We start from the raw sequence: 6,000 nt of genomic DNA, 5'->3' as shown, positions 1-6,000 counted from the left end.
TTCATCCTTACTTGTGGGATATTATCCTCCTGCTAACAGGAAGTGGCAAAGAGCACCACAGCAGAGCTGTATATATAGCTCCTCCCTTTCCCTCCACCCCCAGTCATTCTCTTTACCTGTGTTATACTAGGAAGAGGTAAAGTGAGGTGCTAGTTTTATTTTCTTCAATCAATACGTTTTTTACTTTAAATGGTACCGGTGAGTACTATTTTCCTCAGGGGGTTATAGAAGAAGATTTCTGCTCTGAGGTTGATGATCTTAGCAGTTGTAACTAAGATCCACGCTGGTTCCCACAAGACTTCTGAAGGTAACCATAAGACATCTTCAGTGTGGAGACCGGTTTCATGCTACAAGCAGCATTAAGGTATGTGCAGCCTTTTATTTCTGAGGAGACTTGATATATAAGATCTGGCTGACATTTATTTCCCTGTTTGGGAATGGGGTAACTAGTAATCCTATTTTACAGAAGGGTGTTACTGGAGTCCCTGGTTTTTATTTAGAGTATTTTTTACTATAAATTTACAAAGTTGTTGATCTAAGTACTTTAAAGCCTTATTTCTCCCCTTTCTACTGGGGTGCAGTAATTTTTGGATAAAACAACGATTTTTACTTAAATTTGAAGATAATTTAACGTTATTTAAGCAGTTTGGGAAAAATTGTTCACTTTTTCTTTTCTTAAAGCAGCAGTACACATTTTTTCAAAAGTTTATTTAAGCAATAAAAAACGTCTAGATTTAGAGTTCTGCGTTAGCCGTCAAAACCAGTGTTAGGGGGTCCTAACGCTGGTTTTTACCGCCCGCTGGTGTTTAGAGTCAGTCATGAAAGGGTCTAACGTTCACTTTCCAGCCGCGACTTTTCCATACCGCAGATCCCCCTACGCCAATTGCGTATCCTATCTTTTCAATGGGATCTTTCTAACGCCGGTATTTAGAGTCTTGGCTGAAGTGAGCGTTAGAAATCTAATGACAAGACTCCAGCTGCAGAGAAAAGCCAGGAGTTAAGAGCTTTCTGGGCTAACGCCGGTTCATAAAGCTCTTAACTACTGTGCTCTAAAGTACACTAACAGCCATAAACTACCTATGTACCCCTAAACCGAGGCCCCCCCACATCGCCGCCAATCTATTAAATTTTTTTAACCCCTAATCTGCACACCGCCGCCACCTACATTATCCCTATGTACCCATAATCTGCTGCCCCTAACACCGCCGACCCCTATATTACATTTATTAACCCCTAATCTGCCCCCCCAACGTCGCCGCTACCTACCTACACTTCTTAACCCCTAATCTGCCGACCGGACCTCACCGCTACTCTAATAAATGTATTAACCCCTAAAGCTAAGTCTAAACCTAACCCTAACACCCCCCTAAATTAAATATAATTTTAATCTAACGAAATAAATTAAATCTTATTAAATAAATTATTCCTATTTAAAGCTAAATACTTACCTGTAAAATAAACCCTAATATAGCTACAATATAAATAATAATTATATTGTAGCTATTTTAGGATTAATATTTATTTTACAGGCAACTTTATATTTATTTTAACCAGGTACAATAGCTATTAAATAGTTAAGAACTATTTAACAGCTACCTAGTTAAAATAATTACAAAATTACCTGTAAAATAAATCCTAACCTAAGTTACAATTAAACCTAACACTACACTATCAATAAATTAATTAAATGAACTATCTACAATTATCTACAATTAAATCAACTAAACTAAATTACAAAAAAACCCAAGCACTAAATTACAAAAACAAACAAACACTAAATTACAAAAAATAAAAAAAGATTACAAGAATTTTAAACTAATTACACCTACTCTAAGCCCCCTAAAAAAATAACAAAGCCCCCCAGAATAAAAAAATGCCCTACCCTATTCTAAAATAAAATTTGTAAAGCTCTTTTACCTTACCAGCCCTTAAAAGGGCCTTTTGCGGGGCATGCCCCAAAGAATTCTGCTCTTTTGCCTGAAACCCACCACCCACATACCCCTAATCTAACCCAAACCCCCCTTAAATAAACCTAACACTAAGCCCCTGAAGATCTCCCTACCTTGTCTTCACCTTGTATCACCGATCCGTCCAGAAGAGGGTCCGAAGTCTTCATCGTATCCGGCAAGAAGAGCTCCTCCAGAGTGTCCAAAGTCTTCCTCCTATCCGGGCAGAAGAGGACATCCGGACTGGCAGACATCTTCATCCAAGCAACATCTTCTATCTTCTTCCATCCGGCGCGGAGCGGGTCCATCTTCAAGCAGCCGACGCGGAGCCATCCTTCTTCACCGACGGACTAACGACAAAGGAAGGTTCCTTTAAGGGACGTTATCCAAGATGGCGTCCCTTGAATTCCGATTGGCTGATAGGATTCTATCAGCCAATCGGAATTAAGGTAGGAAAAATCTGATTGGATAGGATTCTATCAGCCAATCAGATTCAAGTTCAATCGGATTGGCTGATCCAATCAGCCAATCAGATTGAGCTCCCATTCTATTGGCTTTAAATAGGAATAATTTATTTAGTAAGATTTAATTTATTTTGTTAGAATAAAATTATATTTAATTTAAGGGGGTGTTAGTGTTAGGGTTAGACTTAACTTTAGGGGTTAATACATTTATTCGAGTAGCGGCGAGGTCCGGTCGGCAGATTAGGGGTTAATACTTGAAGTTAGGTGTCAGCGATGTTAGGGAGGGCAGATTAGGGGTTAATACTATTTATTATAGGGTTTTTGAGGTGGGAGTGAGGCGGATTAGGGGTTAATACATTTATTATAGTAGCGGTGAGGTCCGGTCGGCAGATTAGGGGTTAATAATTGTAGGTAGGTGGCGGGGACGTTGGGAGCGGCAGATTAGGGGTTAATAAATATAATATAGGGGTTGGCGGTGTTAGGGGCAGCAGATTAGGGGTACATAGGGATAACGTAGGTTGCGGCGGTGTACGGAGCGGCAGATTAGGTGTTAAAAAAAATATGCAGGGGTCAGCAATAGTGGGGGTGGCAGATTAGGGGTTAATAAGTGTAAGGTTAGGGGTGTTTAGACTCGGGGTACATGTTAGGGTGCTAGGTGCAGACTTAGGAAGTGTTTCCCCATAGGAAACAATGGGGCTGCTTTAGGAGCTGAACGCTGCTTTTTTGCAGGTGTTAGGTTTTTTTCCAGCTCAAACTGCCCCATTGTTTCCTATGGGGGAATCGTGCACGAGCACGTTTTTTAAGCTGGCCGCGTCTGTAAGCACCGCTGGTATTGAGAGTTGCAATGGCGGTAAATTATGCTCTACGCTCCCTTTTTGGAGCCTAACGCAGCCCTTCTGTGAACTCTAAATACCAGCGGTATTTAAAAGGTGCGGGGGAAAAAATACATGCGCAGCTAACGCACCCCTTTGGCCGCAGAACTCTAAATCTAGGCGTAAGTGTTTAAACGACTTTTTGTGGTTCTTACTAGTCTGTTCAAACATGTCTGACATTGAGGAATCTGAATCTCATTGTTCTATGTGTTTAGAAGCTATTGTGCAATGTGCAACTCCCTCTAACATTGTGTAACTCTTGTACTGAAAGAGCCTTACATTGTAAAGACCATATATTAGGTCAAGAAAGTGTGCCTAAGGATGATTCTCAGTCTGAAGAGAATCAGGATATGCCATCCAATTCTCCCCAAGTGTCACAACCTTTAACGCCCACAGAAGCGACGCCAAGTACTTCTAGTGCGTCTAATTCCTTTACTCTGCAGGAGATGGCTGCAGTTATGTCAACTACCCTTACTGAGATATTATCTAAATTACCAGTGTTGCAGGGTAAACGCAGTAGGTCTGGTATTAGTGTAAATACTGAATCCTCTGATGCTTTATTAGCTATTTCCGATGTACCCTCACAGTGCTCTGAGTTGGGGGTCAGGGAATTACTGTCTGAGGCTGAAATTTCAGATTCAGGCAATGCTTTTCCTCAGACAGATTCGGATGCTATGTCCTTTAAATTTAAGATTGAACACCTCCGCCTGTTACTTCGGGAGGTTTTAGCGACTCTGGATGATTGTGACCCTATTGTAATTTCACCAGAGAAATTGTGTAAGATTGATAAATATCTAGAAGTACCTACTTACACTGATGTTTTTCCGGTTCCTAAGAGAATTTCGGAAATTATAAGAAAGGAATGGGATAGACCAGGTATACCGTTCTCTCCCCCTCCTAATTTTAAGAAAATGTTTCCCATATCAGACACCATTCGGGACTCTTGGCAAGCGGTCCCTAAGGTAGAGGGAGCTATATCTACCCTAGCTAAGCATACAACTATACCCATTGAGGACAGTTGTGCTTTCAAAGACACTATGGATTAGAAATTAGAGGGTCTACTAAAGAAATTATTTATTAATCAGGGGCTTTTTTTACAACCTATGGCTTGCATTGTTCCAGTAACTACTGCAGCAGCTTTTTGGTTTGAGTCTCTAGAAGAGTCTCTTAAGGTTGAGACTCCATTAGATGACATCTTAGATAGAATTAAGGCTCTCAAGCTAGCCAATTCTTTTATTACTGATGCCGCTTTTCAAATTGCAAAATTAGCGACAAAGAATGCAGGATTTGCTATTCTAGCACGTAGAGCGTTGTGGCTCAAATTTTGGTCTGCTGATGTCTCATCAAAAACTAAGCTTTTGGCTATTCCTTTTAAAGGTAAGACCATTTTTGGGCCTGAATTGAAGGAAATCATTTCTGACATTACAGGAGGTAAAGGCCATGCCCTACCTCAGGATAAGTCTGTTAAGATGAGGGGTAAACAAAATAATTTTCGTTCCTTTCGGAACTTTAAAGGAGGACCCTCAGCTTCCTCTTCTGCTACAAAGCAGGAAGGGAATTTTACCCAATCTAAGTTAGTCTAGAGACCCAACCAGAACTGGAATAAAGGTAAACAATCCAAAAAGCCGCTGCTGCTACTAAGACAGCATGAAGGGGCGGCCCCCGATCCGGGACAGGATATATTAGGGGGCAGACTCTCTTTCTTTGCCCAGGCTTGGGCAAGAGATGTCCAGGACCACTGGACACTAGAAATAGTGACCCACGATTATCGATTGGAATTCAAGGACTTTCTCCCAAGAGTGAGATTTCATCTTTCAAAATTATCTGCAAACTAGATAAAAGAGAGGCGTTCTTACGCTGTGTAAAAGACCTTTTTACCATGGGAGTAATTTGTCCAGTTCAAAAATTGGAACAGGGACAGGGGTTTTCCTCAAATCATTTTGTGGTTTCCAAAAAAGAGGGAACTTTCAGACCCATCTTAGACCTCAAGTGTCTAAACAAGTTTCTCAGAGTTCCATCATTCAAGATGGAGACTATGCGAACAATTTTACCAATGATCCAGGAGGGTCAATATATGACTACCATGGACTTGAAGGATGCTTACCTTCTTATTTCTATCCACAAGGATCATCATCAGTTTCTAAGGTTTGCCTTCCTGGACAAACATTATCAGTTCGCGGCTCTTCCCTTCGGGTTGGCCACAGCACCCAGAATCTTCACAAAGGTTCTAGGGTCTCTTTTGGTGGTTCACAGACCACGAGGCATAGCAGTGGTGCCTTATCTGGATGATATCCTGATCCAGGCGTCAACATATCATCTGACAAAATCTCACACGGACACAGTGCTGTCTTTTCTGAGAACTCGCGGTTGGAAGGTGAACATAGAGAAAAGTTCACTTGTCCCACAGACAAGGGTTCCTTTCTTGGGAACTCTGATAGACTCGGTAGCCATGAAAATATTTGTAATGGAGGTCAGAAAATCAAAGATTCTAAATACTTGCCGAGCACTTCAGTCCATTCCTCGGCCATCAGTGGCTCAGTGTATGGAGGTAATTGGATTAATGGTAGCGGCAAAGGACATCATTCCATTTGCTCGCTTTCATCTCAGACCGCTGCAGCTGTGTATGCTTGGACAGTGGAATGGGGATTATGCGGATTTATCTCCTCAGATAAATCTGGATCAAGAGACCAGAGACTCTCTTCTTTGGTGGTTGTCGCT

Source organism: Bombina bombina, chromosome 2 (assembly GCF_027579735.1).
Source record: "Bombina bombina isolate aBomBom1 chromosome 2, aBomBom1.pri, whole genome shotgun sequence".
Lineage (NCBI taxonomy): Eukaryota > Metazoa > Chordata > Amphibia > Anura > Bombinatoridae > Bombina > Bombina bombina.
Note: the sequence above shows the minus strand (reverse complement) of the source record.